Below are 18,458 nucleotides of genomic sequence, written 5' to 3' on the forward strand. Positions count from 1 at the left end.
GAGCTGTCACAGTGTCCGAGACGAAGGCTGAAGACCAGCGCGTCTGGGGCGCCTGTCAGTAGAAGACTTTGCGAAGGGACCAGTGAGCAAACACTGTGTGCAGGCGGTGCTCGTGAGAGTTGTGGTGTCGTAGTCTCATACTGCAATGGGTTTAGTATTTCAGATGCCGTTTCAGAAAACTACAATTAAATAATTCAACCCGCCGAAGTCGCTGGTAGGAGTGACGGTTTTACTGAAATTCGCATGGATGAAAAATACATCCATGCGCGCCCGATTGCGTGATTACAGACTCGCTGGCGGCGCAGTTTTCGAGCGGGTATCCCGATTACGTGGTAAACTTGCTCTCTGAAGCCAAGCTTCTTTGTTGTCCAAAAACATCTCTCAATATCACTGCTTCATTATAAGGGGTTGCTACGCTGCTTCTGCTCTCCGCCTCCGTCATTAATTACTCTCTTCACGAAGCATATTTATCTGACAAATTAGACGGACAGTGCCATATTGGACGATCGTTCTGCCAGTCACACTCATCATAGACCAATACGCATCAAGCCACGGTATGACGTAGCGGATTTGGGCCGCTGCTGCTTGTTTGTGAAAGAGAGGCGGGAGCTGCTCTCTGCAGCTCCCGCCTCTCTTTCCTGACTGGTTCAGTCGGAACTCGATCGAGTGAAATCAACGGAGGGCAGCCAGACCGACTTGCAGGATTTCACAATCTGGCAGGTTTGTCTACGCCGGATTTCCGGCACTATGCCTGAGGTCTTCAAGCCCTGGGAATATTAAAGCCACAAAAAACAGCATGCTGTCATCATTGTCTAAACACAAATGCTGAATGTTGAAATTCAGAGCCCATATCCTCTTACCCTAAGAGCAACAGTCCTATTTATGACCTCTGTTCACTGAATAAGGACACTGCATAGCCATATCTACAACCTTTAAGCACATATCACACCAAGTAATAATCTTCAAAATGTTTTCAAAATGCACCAAAAATGTTTCATAGTGTCTAAAATACATATATTTAATTTATTTAGAAGCCAATCATTGTACTTGGAGGTAGCAAGCATTTCTCTCAGTATTACAGAAAAGCAACACACCAACCAACCAAGTAAAACTCATAAAAATCTTGTTAAATTCACCAAAAAAGTACCAAAGTATCTTAAATATATATCTTAATTGTGTTAAGGGCAGACTTTTTAGCATTTCTTTCAATATTACACAAAACCAAGCACTGAGCAGGCCGAGGCTGGCACACCATGGTGGCTAACTAGTAGCTATGACACAGCATTATTAAAGCTAAACCCACAAAGCAAATATCACACCAAGCAATACTCTCCAAAATGAACCAAAAATGTTTCATAGCATCTAAAATTCATATATTTGATAAGTTTAGAAGCCAATTATTGTACTTGGGTTTAGGAATATCAAGCATTTGTCTTAATATAACAGAGCAGGCTAACGTGGCTAACACAAAGCAATTATTAAACAAAGGCCGAGCTTACATTAGCATATGTATGCACACAACTTTTGCCAACCGAGTAAAAGCCATCAAAATGTATTCAAAATGTACCAAAAATGTACAATTCTTTCATCAATATATATATTTTATTTGTTTAAAGGGAAACCACTGCACCATGATCAAAGTTCATCGAGTATTTGTGTTAACATGACACAAAAGACAGCACAGAGTAGCTAGCGTGCTTACACAAAGGCTGAATGCAGATCAAAGGCTGAGATTTCCATAACATGAGCATACGTTTAGCGTCGGAGCACCAACCACAAATGCTAAATAAAAGTCATCAAAATGTTCTCCAAATTCTCCACAAATGTAACATAATATCTTACATATATAAAACTTATTTCATTTAGGACAATTATCGTCTTTGGAGCAAAGACTACCGAGAATTTCTCTCAACAGGACACAAAACCACACACGGAGCAGGCCCCGCTAGCGGGCTAACACGCACAAAGGCTGAGATTTCCATAACATTAGCATACGTTTAGCGTCGGAGCACCACCCACAAATGCTAAATAAAAGTCATCAAAATGTTCTTCAAATTCACCACAAATGTAACATAATATCTTACATATATAAAACTTATTTAATTTAGGACAATTATCGTCTTTGGAGTAAAGACTACAGAGTATTTCTCTCAACAGGACACAAAACCACACACGGAGCAGGCCTCGCTCGCGGGCTAACAGAACAAAGGCTGAGATTTCCATAACATTAGCATACGTCTAGCATTGAAGCACCACCCACAAATGCTGATAAAAAGTCATCAAAATGAACTCAAAATGCGCCAAAAATGTATCACACCATCTTAATTATGTATATCTTATTTGATAGAAAGGTTAACATTGTTTCACTATCAAAGTAGTTCAGAAAACACACCTCACAGCAGCTTCTAGAAAGTTTTAAATCTCACCGCAGAGCAGCAAAATCTTACTTATACGTGATATCGTTTTTCATTTCACCTTAAATCACGTTTAACATTGCTCAGGTTCAACACAACATATGCTTACATCAAATTAAGAGACAACGAAATGGGTCTTACCTCCAGAGTCTGTGAGAAGAACGAGACGACGCCAGATCGATCGTTTTATACCCCCCTGGTACCTCACGTCACTCTGACGTACATCCCCCTTCGGCAGAAGACGCAGCAGAGAATGCTACCATTAGCTGTGCATTCTAATCACATTGACATTGAATGATACCATACAAAACGTAATTGAACATAACCGAATCGTTTAATCATGCATTTAACGCAACTGTAGTGTTTTTAACGTCTTTAGAGTCAGCTATAACGAATAACAAAGCACCACATCTACAGTATTTGTCCAAGAGTCACCAGTTATACGGTCGCGATTAACTCCAAAATACTGGGTTGCTCGGTAGCCGTTAAAACTTGATAAACGTTGCCTCTGTTGTGAAGTACAATCTCTGGTAACTCACCACAAAACAACCGTACATTTTGATGCTACTACCAGGTTGAATTTATTGTTTAAAAATGCCAACTCGTCTCAATGAATGCAGATAAATGCAGCAAAATACGTGCGCATCTTTATGATATGTAGACTGATCATCTCCCTTTAAATGCAGAAGCTTGTATAGTCTTGCATTACACCACAATTATATTTCCCACCCCTTTTCTACAATAAATTGCTTGTAGCTAAGTGAGCAACAGACGTTTAGCTTCTGTTAGCTTCTGTTAGCTACACGGTCCAACTTGCCTTTCACGTTCAAAAATACTGCTGATAACTAAGATGACAGGTAGTAAAATAAACAGTACTGAAGCCTAGAAACTTTAATTTTCCGTACCTGTTCAAACCACAGACGGAATCCGTTGTTTGAGAGCTCCCGACGTTAGCGCTCTCTCCTGGCTTGTCCCCTGTTTCAATCAGTCTAATCCACTTCATGTCATCTTGCGGGATCTCTGGGGATACGGTGAATCCTCTCCCTCCTCCCATGTGCTGGAGCAAAGCAGCTGTGTACAATAAGTTGACCGACCGACAGAGAAACAGACTCATATCTTCCTCTGCATCCGCTCGTGTTTTGGTGAGATCAGCTGTTGACCAGGCCGTATACTGTTGACAGGTCGCGTGACGTCATCCCCCGCCGCTCCACTGATCCCCGCGGATGTTTTACAAACCGCGTACGACAGTAGTAGTGCCTGCTATTTTGCCCCAAATTCAGTATTTGTTAGGCAGAATGGTAAAAGTTGTAAAATCTACTGTATACATCCCAGGATGTCCTACTGATACTAGAGAACGTTTCTATCTGTGTCTGCATCTGACCGGTGTTCTTGGCATACAGTTCCCACAATGCACGGCGCTAACGCCGGTGGCAAGTATTACCGCAATCTACTGGAATGAGTTGCCATGATAAATACAACACAGTCCTTGAAATACAAGGGAAGTGATGCCTAACACTGGTAAATCCTGTAACTTTCAATTGTAAAACAGGTGTTTAATTCTACTAATTTATTAAAGCCCATATAAACCAATGAATACTCGTTTTAACCATACGTGAATGATATAGAAATGTTAATTTTACCACCAGCTGTAAAAATAAAAAGTCAATCCCTTCCACATTGTAACTTTAAGTGTAAGATTAAAAAGTCAAATATGATGATTCTACTGTGATATGATAAACAAAATAAATAGGATGTTGACATCTGCCTGTAAGTTTTTAGTACATTAATAATAATGCAAAAAAAAATATATATATATATATATATTTCTTTTTTGTAAAAAAAAAATCCATCACCTAAAGTGTTGCTTACCAGACCTCTCTGGACACACTAAAATGGCCACCACAGCCAGTACATTTTTTACCCTTACTACACCCTTTTGACGTTCTCCCATCCCTTATTACACCCCCAAGCATGTTCAGAAATCCACCAAAATTGGCACACACATTATGAGCACCCTAAATTTCCATATGATACTTAACATGACCCCAAAGATCCCATAATTTACTCTACAGCGCCACCTAGGCACACTAAAACGGCCCTAATAGGGGCTAGGAATGTCCTAGAGAGATAAAACCACCACCAAAATGTGCGTCTTATTCTGTTGGACACATTGGGGCCAATACCGTGACAGTGGGGAAAAACCGGCAGGAGCCCCGAGGACCCGTCTAACGCTGCTTGCAGCTTTAATTAGGGTCCTCGGCCTGAGCCAGGGCACCTTCTAGCAGGGCTAGAAGGTGCCCTCGGCCGAAGGCCGAGGGCACTATTGTTCCTGCTGCGTTTCTTTTTAGGGTCCTCGGCCAACGGAAGAGGGCACCTTCTAGCAAGCTCGAAGGTGCCCTCGGCCGAAGGCCGAGGGCACTATTGTTCCTGCTGCGTTTCTTTTTAGGGTCCTCGGCCTGAGCCAGGGCACCTTCTAGCAGGGCTAGAAGGTGCCCTCGGCCGAAGGCCGAGGGCACTATTGTTCCTGCTGCGTTTCTTTCTTATTAGGGTCCTCGGCCTGAGCCAGGGCACCTTCTAGCAAGAGCTAGAAGGTGCCCTCGGCCGAAGGCCGAGGGCACTATTGTATTTCGTCCGTTTCTTTTTTTTTTAGGGTCCTCGGCCTGAGCCAGGGCACCTTCTAGCAAGGCTAGAAGGTGCCCTCGGCCGAAGGCCGAGGGCACTATTGTATTTCGTCCGTTTCTTTTTTTTTCTTATTATTCCACACCGTCAATGAACGCTAATTTGACCCCCTAAACATGCTCGAAAACTCACCAAAATTGGCACGCACATCAGGATCGCCAAAAAATTCGAGAAAATACCAAACATGACCCCTGACATCCCATAATACTCTCTAGAGAACCAAAAAACCTAAAAAAAAAATGCACAAAAACACACAAAAACGGCCCTAGCCGCCACTAGGAATGTCGTAGAGAGATGAAACCAACACCAAAATTTTCAGCTCAATGAGACACAAAAATCATACGCTGCTACCCTGGACCTATCTCCAACAGGAAGCCGGCTATTTTGCCTTTCAAAATAAGAGTTTTCTGCATTTTTTCCCTTTCTGCAAAAATTTTCTCCACTGAAACCAAAAATGGCACATGCTTGAAAATACCATCACATGACAGACTAGACCCTGCTCTACAAAAGTTGTGAAGGAAGTTGTTGTTTCTGGCCCGGTTTTCGAATGGCGAGCCCTCAAAGCCGCCGACTGCTTTTGGCCGATTTAGGATTTCTCCATGTTAGCAGATGAGGAGAAAAGATTTCAGGTCAAAACACACATTCTACTAGTGCTGCATTTGGGCCTCTAGACAAAAAACTAAAAGTCATAGAGCTTTAAAAATTACATGGTTGGATTCCTGACAAAATTGTCTACAACCATATGATATTTTTACACAGATTAAGCCAACATTGTGGCCTACAGGACAAGTAGTTCGGCCATTTCTCTAAAGTAAAAAATCCATTTCTAGCACTTTTCCAGCACTTTTACAGCGTTTTTGTGACGCATTTGGGCTTCTAGACAAAAAAGTATAACTCGTACAGCTTTAAAAATGCCAAAAATGGATTCCTGACAAGCTCTTCTATCAAATATGATATTTTTGACACAGATTGGGATAAAATTGTGGACTCTGTGAGGACTTCTTTACATTACATGCCTGATAAACTCTCAGTCTCCACTCTGTTTGGGGTTCTGTCACGCTAATTAGAACTCCACGCATGCAGCTGGTGATGTCATTCAGCCTAGCAGAGGATACGTTGCCATGGTATCAACTGACTCCCAGACATCCCATAATATTCTCTCAGAGCCATTAGGCTCACTTTCACCCTATGCACACCAAAACAGCCCTAACTGGGGCTAGGAATGTCGTAGAGAGATGAAACCAACGTCGAAATGTTCGTCTTATTTTGATGGACACATTGGAGGGAAAACCGGCAGGAGCCCGAGGACCCGTCTAATGCTGCTTGCAGCTTTAATTAGGGTCCTCGGCCTGAGTGGAGGACACCTTCTAGCAGGGCTAGAAGGTGTCCTCCGCCGAAGGCGGAGGACACTATTGTTCCTGCTGCGTTTCTTTTTTTTTCTTATTATTCCGTCCGCGCTTTGAATGCTAATTAGACCCCCTAAACAAATTCAAAAACTCACCAAAATTGGCATGCATCCCAGAATCGTGAAAAATTTTCGTTTAATACCAAACATGACCCCTGACATCCCATAATAAGCTCAATAGCGCCACCTAGGCACACGCTAAGGGCCCTAGCTCGGGCTAGGAATGTCGTAGAGAGATGAAACCAACACCAAAACGCTCGTGTCATCGAGACGCAAAAATCATATGCTGCTACCCTGGACCTATCTCCAACAGGAAGCCGGCTATTTGCCTCACAAAATAAAAAAAAAATTTTTTTAACCCTTTCTGCAAAAATTAAACCCACTAAAACCAAAAATGGTACATGCTTGAAAATACCATCACATGACAGGTTAGACCCTGCTCTCCAAAAGTTGTTCAGGAAGTTGTTGTTTCGGGCCCGGTTTTCGAATGGCGAGCCCTCAAAGCCGCCGACCGCTTTTGGCCGATTCAGGATTTCTCCATGTTAGCAGATGAGGAGAACTGATTTCAGGTCAAAACACACATTCTACTAGTGCCGCATTTGGGCCTCTAGACAAAAAACTAAAAGTCATAGAGCTTTAAAAATTACATGGTTGGATTCCTGACAAAATTCCCTTCAACCATATGATATTTTTACACAGATTTAGCCAACATTGTGGCCCACAGGGCAAGTAGTTCGGCCATTTCTCTAAAATACCAAAATCCATTTTGAGCACTCTTCCACTGGTGTTGTGACACATTTGTGCTTCTAGAGAAAAAAGTAAAACTCGTACAGCTTTAAAAATGCCAAAAATGGATTCCTGACAAAAATTCCTATCAACATGATATTTTTGACACAGATTGGGGTAAAATTGTTGACTCTGTGAGGATTTCTTTACATTAGATGGCTGATAAACTCCACCTCTTCACTCTGATCACACTAGTGTCACGCTAATTAGAATTCCAAGCATCCAGCTGGTGATGTCACTCAGCTTAGCAGAGGATACGTTGCCATGGTATCAACTGACTCCCTGACATCCCATAATATTCTCTCAGAGCCACAAGGCTCACTTCCACCTATGCACAGCAAAACCGCCCTAACTGGGGCTAGGAATGTCGTAGAGAGATGAAACAAACGCCAAAATGTTCGTCTCATTTTGTTGGACACATTGGAGGGAAAACCGGCAGGAGCCCGAGGACCCGTCTAACGCTGCTTGCAGCTTTAATTTTATTATTATTATTCCCTCCTCCAGTAAATCGCTTATTAGGTCCTCTTAACATATTCGAAAACTCACCAAAATTGGCACACAGATTATGGATGCCGAAAATTTTCGTTTGATACTAAACATGACCCCCAACATCCCATAATAAGCTCAATAGCGCCACCTAGGCACACGCTAAGGGCCCTAGCTCGGGCTAGGAATGTCGTAGAGAGATGAAACAAACACCAAAATGTTCGTATGATCGAGACGCAAAAATCATACGCTGCTACCCTGGACCCATCTCCAACAGGAAGCCGGCAATTTGCCCCCCAAAATAAAATTTTTTTTTTTTTTAGCCTTTCTGCAAAAATTTTCTCCTCTGAAACCAAAAATGGTACAGGTTTGAGACTACCATCACATGACAGACTAGACCCTGCTCTCCAAAAGTTGTGAAGGAAGTTGTTATTTCGGGCCCGGTTTTTGAATGGTGAGCCCTCAAAGTCGCCGACCGCTTTTGGCCGATTTGGGATATCTCCATGTTAGCAGATGAGGAGGCCGGATTTCAGGTCAAAACACACATTCTACTAGTGTCGCATTTGGGCCTCTAGACAAAAAACTACAAGTCATAGAGCTTTAAAAATGACATGGTTGGATTCCTGACAAAATTGTCTACAACCATATGAAATTTTTACACAGATTAAGCCAACATTGTGACCTACAGGACAAGTAGTATGGAATGTTTCTCATAAATAAAAAATCCATTTCCAGCACTCTTCCATCTGTCTTGTGACGCATTTGTGCTTCTAGAGAAAAAAGTAAAACTCGTACAGCTTTGAAAATGCCAAAAATGGATTCCTGACAAAAATTCCTATCAACATGATATTTTTGACACAGATTGGGGTAAAATTGTGGACTCTGTGAGGATTTCTTTACATTAGATGGCTGATAAACTCCACCTCTTCACTCTGATCACACTAGTGTCACGCTAATTAGAATTCCAAGCATTCAGCTGGTGATGTCATTCAGCATAGCAGAGGATACGTTGCCATGGTATCAACTGACTCCCTGACATCCCATAATATTCTCTCAGAGCCACAAGGCTCACTTTCACCCTTTGCACACCAAAACAGCCCTAACTGGGGCTAGGAATGTCGTAGACAGATGAAACAAACGCCGAAATGTTCATCTTATTTTGTCGGACACATTGGAGGGAAAACCGGCAGGAGCCCGAGGACCCGTCTAACGCTGCTTGCAGCTTTAATTATTATTCCGCACCGTCTTTGAACGCAAATTAGACCCGCTAAACATACTCAAAAACTCACCAAAATTGGCACGCACCTTACAATTGCAAAAAATTGCGTAATGATACCAAACATGACCCCCGACATCCCATAATAATCCCTCTAGAGCCAAAAAACCTAAAAAAAAAAAAACTAAATGGGCCCTAGCTCGGGCTAGGAATGTCGTAGAGAGATGAAACCAACACCAAAATGTTCGTGTCATCGAGACGCAAAAATCATACGCTGCTACCCTGGACCTATCTCACACAGGAAGCTGGCTATTTGGCCGTCAAAATAAGATGCCTCCCGTTTTCTTCCCTTTCTGCAAAAATTTTCTCCTCTGAAACCAAAAATGGTACAGGTTTGAGACTACCATCACATGACAGACTAGACCCTGCTCTACAAAAGTTGTGAAGGAAGTTGTTGTTTCTGGCCCGGTTTTTGAATGGCGAGCCCTCAAAGTCGCTGACCGCTTTTGGCCGATTTAGGATTTCTCCATGTTAGCAGATGAGGAGAAAAGATTTCAGGTCAAAACACACATTCTACTAGTGCCGCATTTGGGCCTCTAGACAAAAAACTAAAAGTCATAGAGCTTTAAAAATTACATGGTTGGATTCCTGACAAAATTCCCTACAACCATATGATATTTTTACACAGATTAAGCCAACATTGTGGCCTACAGGACAAGTAGTTCGGCCATTTCTCTAAAGTAAAAAATCCATTTCTAGCACTTTTCCAGCGCTTTTACAGCGGTTTGTGACGCATTTTGGCTTCTACAGAAAAAAGTATAACTCGTACAGCTTTAAAAATGCCAAAAATGGATTCCTGACAAGCTCTTCTATCAAATATGATATTTTTGACACAGATTGGGATAAAATTGTGGACTCTGTGAGGACTTCTTTACATTACATGCCTGATAAACTCTCAGTCTCCACTCTGTTTGGGGTTCTGTCACGCTAATTAGAACTCCACGCATGCAGCTGGTGATGTCATTCAGCACAGCAGAGGATACGTTGCCATGGTATCAACTGACTCCCAGACATCCCATAATATTCTCTCAGAGCCATTAGGCTCAATTTCACCCTATGCACACCAAAACAGCCCTAACTGGGGCTAGGAATGTCGTAGAGAGATGAAACCAACGCCGAAATGTTCGTCTTATTTTGATGGACACATTGGAGGGAAAACCGGCGGGAGCCCGAGGACCCGTCTAATGCTGCTTGCAGCTTTAATTATTATTATTATTCCGCACTCCAGTAAATCGCTTTTTAGGTCCACTTAACATATTCAAAAACTCACCAAAATTGGCACACACATTATGGGTGCCCAAAATTTACGTTTGATACCAAACATGACTCCCGCCATCCCATAATAATCTCTCTACAGCCAAAAAACCTCTAAAAAACAGACAAAAACACACAAAAATGGCTCTAGCTCGGTCCAGGAATGTGGTAGAGTGATGAAACCAACACCAAAACGTTCATCTCATTGAGACGCACAAAAAATATGGAGGTATTTTTGCATAGCTCCAACAGGAAGCCGGCAATTTGCCCGCCAAAATAAGAGTTTTCAGAATTTTTAGCCTTTCTACAAACATTAACTTGTCAATAACCAAAAATGGTACTGGCATGAAAATTGGTTCACATGACAGACCAGACCCTGTTCTACAAAAGTTGTAGGGGAAGTTGTTGTTTCGGGCCCGGTTTTCGAATGGCGAGCCCTCAAAGTCGCCGACCACGCAATGTTAACAGATGGGAGAGCAGCCCTCGCTGAGCAGTTGGGCCTCTAGACAAAAAAGTAAAAGTCGCACAGCTTTAAAAATGACATGGTTGGATTCCTCACAAAACGCTCTTCAAGAAAATCATATTTTTAAACAGATTAGGTCAACATTCTGGCCTACAGGATGAGAAGTTTGTCCCCTTTGGGAATCTCATCCTCCTGCACTTCTGTGATGATGTCACACACTGATTAGGAGCTCCACACAGCTGGTCACATGACTCAGCAGAGGAAACAAAGACTCTCTCCTCCATTAAAGTGCGTATTAGACACCCTCAACATGCTCAAAAACTCACCAAAATTGGCACACACATTTCAAGCATCAAACTCTTCAATAAAATACCAAAAATCCCATAATATGCTCTCTGTCCACATCTACAACATTCAAACAGCCATAGCAGCCAGGAGGAATGTCCTAGAGAGATCAAACCAACATCAAAATGTTCATCTCATTAAGACGAACAAATTGTTTGCTGACACCCTGACCTTTCCCAGACAGGAAGTTGGCTATTTCTCTTCAGCATAGCAGAGGATACGTTGCCTTGGTATCAACTGACTCCCTGACATCCCATAATATTCTCTCAGAGCCATTAGGCTCACTTCCACCTATGCACACCAAAATAGCCCTAACTGGGGCTAGGAATGTCCTAGAGAGATGAAACCACCACCAAAATGTTCGTCTTATTCTGTTGGACACAGTGGGGCCGATACCATGATAGTAAGGCAAAACCGGCATGAGCCCCGAGGACCCGTCTAACGCTGCTTGCAGCTTTAATTAGGGTCCTCGGCCTGAGCAGAGGGCACCTTCTAGCAAGAGCTAGAAGGTGTCCTCCGCCGAAGGCGGAGGACACTATTGTTTTTCGTCCGTTTCTTTTTAGGGTCCTCGGCCTGAGCGGAGGGCACCTTCTAGCAGGGCTAGAAGGTGTCCTCCGCCGAAGGCGGAGGACACTATTGTTCCTGCTGCGTTTCTTTTTAGGGTCCTCGGCCTGAGCAGAGGGCACCTTCTAGCAGGGCTAGAAGGTGTCCTCCGCCGAAGGCGGAGGACACTATTGTTCCTGCTGCGTTTCTTTTTTTTAGGGTCCTCGGCCTGAGCCAGGGCACCTTCTAGCAAGAGCTAGAAGGTGCCCTCGGCCAAAGGCCGAGGGCACTATTGTATTTCGTCCGTTTCTTTTTTTTTCTTATTATTCCGCCCCGTCAATGAACGCTAATTTGACCCCCTAAACATGCTCAAAAACTCACCAAAATTGGCACACACATCAGGATCGCGTGAAATTGCAATTTGATACCAAACATGACCCCCTACATCCCATAATAAGCTCAATAGCGCCACCTAGGCACACGCTAAGAGCCCTAGCTCGGGCTAGGAATGTCGTAGAGAGATGAAACCAACACCAAAATGCTCGTGTCATCGAGACGCAAAAATCATACGCTGCTACCCTGGACCTATCTCCAACAGGAAGCCGGCTATTTGCCTCACAAAATTAAAAAATTTTTTTTTTAACCCTTTCTGCAAAAATTTTCTCCTCTGAAACCAAAAATGGTACAGGTTTGAGACTACCATCACATGACAGACTAGACCCTGCTCTCCAAAAGTTGTGAAGGAAGTTCTTATTTCGGGCCCGGTTTTTGAATGGTGAGCCCTCAAAGTCGCCGACCGCTTTTGGCCGATTTAGGATTTCTCCATGTTAGCAGATGAGGAGAAAAGATTTCAGGTCAAAACACACATTCTACTAGTGCCGCATTTGGGCCTCTAGACAAAAAACTAAAAGTCATAGAGCTTTAAAAATTACATGGTTGGATTCCTGACAAAATTCCCTACAACCATATGATATTTTTACACAGATTAAGCCAACATTGTGACCTACAGGACAAGTAGTTTGGACGTTTCTCATAAATAAAAAATCCATTTCCAGCACTCTTCCATCTGTCTTGTGACGCATTTGTGCTTCTAGAGAAAAAAGTAAAACTCGTACAGCTTTAAAAATGCCAAAAATGGATTCCTGACAAAAATTCCTATCAACATGATATTTTTGACACAGATTGGGGTAAAATTGTGGACTCTGTGAGGATTTCTTTACATTAGATGGCTGATAAACTCTCAGTCTCCACTCTGTTTGGGGTTCTGTCACGCTAATTAGAGTTCCACTCATGCAGCTGGTGATGTCCTTCAGCCTAGCAGAGGGATACGTTGCCATGGTATCAACTGACTCCCTGACATCCCATAATATTCTCTCAGAGCCATAAGGCTCACTTCAAGCCTACACACACCAAAACAGCCCTAACTGGGGCTAGGAATGTCGTAGACAGATCAAACCAACGCCGAAATGTTCGTCTTATTTTGTTGGACACATTGGAGGGAAAACCGGCAGGAGCCCGAGGACCCGTCTAACGCTGCTTGCAGCTTTAATTAGGGTCCTCGGCCTACGGAAGAGGGCACTTTCTAGCAAGCTAGAAAGTGCCCTCGGCCGAAGGCCGAGGGCACTATTGTTCCTGCTGCGTTTCTTTCTTATTATTATTATTATTCCACACGCGCTTTGAACGCTTATTAGGTCCACTTAACATATTCAAAAACTCACCAAAATTGGCACACACATTGTGACTGCCAAAAAATTTGATAAAATAAAAAAAGTTAAACCCGACATCCCATAATAATCCATCTAGAGCCAAAAAACCACGAAAATCCACTCAAAACCACACAAAAATGGCTCTAGCTCGGGCCAGGAATGTCCGAGAGAGATGAAACCAACATCAAAACGTTCGTCTCATTGAGACGCACAACTTCGGGGGTGGTCTCTTTTGGCGTATCTCGCACAGGAAGCCGGCAATTTGCCCGCCAAAATAAGAGATTTCGCCATTTTTAGCCTTTCTGCCAAAATTTTCTCCTCTGGAACCAAAAATGGTACAGGCATGAAAATTGGCTCACATGACAGACCAGACCCTGTTCTACAAAAGTTGTGGAGGAAGTTGTTGTTTCTGGCACGGTTTTCGAATGGCGAGCCCTCAAAGTCGCCGACCACGCAATGTTAACAGATGGGAGAGCAGCCCTCGCTGAGCAGTTGGGCCTCTAGACAAAAAAGTAAAAGTCGCACAGCTTTAAAAATGACATGGCTGGATTCCTCGCAAAATGTTCTACAAGAAAATCATATTTTTACACAGATTAGGTCAACATTCTGGCCTAGTTTCTTCATTTAGGCAATTTGATCCTCCTGCACTTCTGTGATGATGTCACACACTGATTAGGAGCTCCACACAGCTGGTCACATGACTCAGCAGAGGCAACAATGACTCTGTCCTCCATTTAAGTGCTTATTAGACCCCCTGAACATGCTCAAAAACTCACCAAAATCAGCACACACATTTCAAGCATCAAACTCTTCAATATAATACCAAACATCCCATAATATTCCCTCTGTCCACATTCTGACACACTAAAACGGCCATAGCGGCCAGTAGGAATGTCGTAGAGAGATGAAACCAACACCAAAATGTTTGTCTTATTGAGACACACAGTATGACAGACGGTGGGGGGACAGGAGCCGGCATGAGCCCCGAGGACCCGTCTAACGCTGCTTGCAGCTTTAATTTCTTATTATTATTCCCTCCTACGCGAGAACTCGAATTTGACCCCCTAAACGTGCTCAAAAACTCACCAAAATCGGCACACACATTCTGTGACCCCGAAAATTTGATAAAATGTGGAAATGAACCCCCAACATCCCATAATAATCTCTCTTGAGCCAAAAAACCTCTAAAGACCACTCAAAAACACACAAAAATGGCTCTAGCTCGGGCCAGGAATGTCGCAGAGAGGTGAAACTAACACCAAAATGTTCGTCTCATTGAGATGCACAAAAGATATAGGAGGTATTTTTGCGTAGCTCCAACAGGAAGCCAGCAATTTGCCCGCCAAAATAAGAGTTTTCTGAAATTTAAGCCTCTCTACAAACATTAACTTGTCAATAACCAAAAATGGTACCGGCAAGAAAATTGCCTCACATGACAGACCAGACCCTGTTCTACAAAAGTTGTGGGGGAATTCGTTGTTTCGGGCCCGGTTTTCGAATGGCGAGCCCTCAAAATCGCCGACCACGCAATGTTAACAGATGGGAGAGGAGCTTCAGTGAAGCAGTTGGGCCTCTAGACAAAAAAGTAAAAGTCGCACAGCTTTAAAAATGACATGGTTGGATTCCTCACAAAACGCTCTTCAAGAAAATCATATTTTTACAGAGATTAGGTCAACATTCTGGCCTACAGGATGAGAAGTTTGTCCTTTGGGGAATTTGATCCTCCTGCACTTCTGTGATGATGTCACACACTGATAAGGGGTTCCACACAGCTGGTCACATGACTCAGCAGAGGCAACAATGACTCTCTCCTCCATTAAAGTGCTTATTAGACCCCCTGAACATGCTCAAAAACTCACCAAAATCAGTACACACATTTCAAGCATCAAACTCTTCAATATAATACCAAACATCCCATAATATTCCCTCTGTCCACATTCTGACACATTCAAACAGCCATAGCAGCCAGTAGGAATGTCCTAGAGAGATCAAACCAACATCAAAATGTTCATCTTATTGAGACGAACAAATTACTTGCTGACACCCTGACCTTTCCCGGACAGGAAGTTGGCTATTTCTCTTCAGCATAGCAGAGGATACGTTGCCATGGTATCAACTGACTCCCTGACATCCCATAAAATTCTCTCAGAGCCACAAGGCTCACTTCCACCTATGCACAGCAAAACCGCCCTAACTGGGGCTAGGAATGTCGTAGAGAGATGAAATAAACGCCAAAATGTTTGTCTGATTTTGTTGGACACATTGGAGGAAAAACCGGCAGGAGCCCGAGGACCCGTCTAACGCTGCTTGCAGCTTTAATTTCTTATTAGGGTCCTCGGCCTGAGCGGAGGACACCTTCTAGCAGAGCTAGAAGGTGTCCTCCGCCGAAGGCGGAGGACACTATTGTTCCTGCTGCGTTTCTTTTTTCTTCTTCCCTCCTCCAGTGAATCGCTTATTAGAACCCCTAAACATGCTCAAAAACTCACCAAATTTGGCACACATGTTCTATGTGCCCAAAATTTACGTTTAATACAAAACATGACCCCCGACATCCCATAATAATCTCTCTACAGCCAAAAAACCTCTAAAAACCACTCAAAAACACACAAAAATGGCTCTCGCTCGGTCCAGGAATGTCCGAGAGAGATGAAACCAACATCAAAACGTTCGTCTCATTGAGACGCACAACTTTGGGGGTGGTCTTTTTTCGCGTATCTTGCACAGGAAGCCGGCAATTTGCCCGCCAAAATAAGAGATTTCGGCATTTTTACCGTTTCTGCCAAAATTATCTCCTCTGGAACCAAAAATGGTACTGGCATGAAAATTGCCTCACATGACAGATCAGACCCTGTTCTACAAAAGTTGTAGGGGAAGTTGTTGTTTCGAGCCCGGTTTTCGAATGGCGAGCCCTCAAAGTCGCCGACCACGCAATGTAAACAGATGGGAGAGCAGCCCTCGCTGAGCAGTTGGGCCTCTAGACAAAAAAGTAAAAGTCGCACAGCTTTAAAAATGACATGGTTGGATTCCTCACAAAATGTTCTTTAAGAAAATCATATTTTTACACAGATAAGGTCAACATTCTGGCCTACAGGATGAGAAGTTTGTCCCTTTGGAATTTGATCCTCTCCCAGGGCTGCTGCATTCCAGTGATGATGTCACACACTGATTAGGAGTTCCACACAGCTGGTCACATGACTCAGCAGAGGACACAATGACTCTCTCCTCCATTAAAGTGCTTATTAGACCCCCTGAACATGCTCAAAAACTCACCAAAATCGGCACACACATTTCAAGCATCAAACTCTTCAATATAATACCAAACATCCCATAATATTCCCTCTGTCCACATTCTGACACATTAAAACAGCCATAGCAGCCAGTAGGAATGTCCTAGAGGGATCAAACCAACATCAAAATGTTCATCTCATTAAGACGAACAAATTATTTGCTGACACCCTGACCTTTCCCAGACAGGGAGTTGGCTATTTCTCTTCAGCATAGCAGAGGATACGTTGCCATGGTATCAACTGACTCCCTGACATCCCATAATATTCTCTCAGAGCCATTAGGCTCACTTCCACCTATGCACAGCAAAATAGCCCTAACTGGGGCTAGGAATGTCCTAGAGAGATGAAACCACCACCAAAATGTTCGTCTTATTCTGTTGGACACAGTGGGGCCAATACCATGATAGTAGGGCAAAACCGGCATGAGCCCCGAGGACCCGTCTAACGCTGCTTGCAGCTTTAATTAGGGTCCTCGGCCTGAGCCAGGGCACCTTCTAGCAGGGCTAGAAGGTGCCCTCGGCCTTTGGCCGAGGGCACTATTGTTTTTCGTCCGTTTCTTTTTAGGGTCCTCGGCCTGAGCCAGGGCACCTTCTAGCAAGAGCTAGAAGGTGCCCTCGGCCGAAGGCCGAGGGCACTATTGTATTTCGTCCGTTTCTTTTTTTTTCTTATTATTCCGCCCCGTCAATGAACGCTAATTTGACCCCCTAAACATGCTCAAAAACTCACCAAAATTGGCACACACATCAGGATCGCGTGAAATTGCAATTTGATACCAAACATGACCCCCTACATCCCATAATAAGCTCAATAGCGCCACCTAGGCACACGCTAAGAGCCCTAGTTCGGGCTAGGAATGTCGTAGAGAGATGAAACCAACACCAAAATGCTCGTGTCATCGAGACGCAAAAATCATACGCTGCTACCCTGGACCTATCTCCAACAGGAAGCCGGCTATTTGCCTCACAAAATTAAAAAATTTTTTTTTTAACCCTTTCTGCAAAAATTTTCTCCTCTGAAACCAAAAATGGTACAGGTTTGAGACTACCATCACATGACAGACTAGACCCTGCTCTCCAAAAGTTGTGAAGGAAGTTGTTATTTCGGGCCCGGTTTTTGAATGGTGAGCCCTCAAAGTCGCCGACCGCTTTTGGCCGATTTAGGATTTCTCCATGTTAGCAGATGAGGAGAAAAGATTTCAGGTCAAAACACACATTCTACTAGTGCCGCATTTGGGCCTCTAGACAAAAAACTAAAAGTCATAGAGCTTTAAAAATTACATGGTTGGATTCCTGACAAAATTCCCTACAACCATATGATATTTTTACACAGATTAAGCCAACATTGTGACCTACAGGACAAGTAGTTTGGACGTTTCTCATAAATAAAAAATCCATTTCCAGCACTCTTCCATCTGTCTTGTGACGCATTTGTGCTTCTAGAGAAAAAAGTAAAACTCGTACAGCTTTAAAAATGCCAAAAATGGATTCCTGACAAAAATTCCTATCAACATGATATTTTTGACACAGATTGGGGTAAAATTGTGGACTCTGTAAGGATTTCTTTATATTAGATGGCTGATAAACTCTCCCTCCAGCCCCTAGTCACACTGGTGTCACGCTAATTAGAATTCCAAGCATGCAGCAGGTGATGTCATTCAGCATAGCAGAGGATACGTTGCCATGGTATCAACTGACTCCCCGGTATCCCATAATATTCTCTCAGAACCACAAGGCTCACTTCCACCTATGCACAGCAAAACAGCCCTAACTGGGGCTAGGAATGTCGTAGAGAGATGAAACCAACGCCAAAACGTT

This window comes from Halichoeres trimaculatus, unplaced genomic scaffold (genome assembly GCF_033239565.1).
Source record: "Halichoeres trimaculatus isolate MK-OKI-2021-1 unplaced genomic scaffold, fHalTri1.1 fHalTri1_scaffold_3, whole genome shotgun sequence".
Taxonomy (NCBI): Eukaryota; Metazoa; Chordata; class Actinopteri; order Labriformes; family Labridae; genus Halichoeres; species Halichoeres trimaculatus.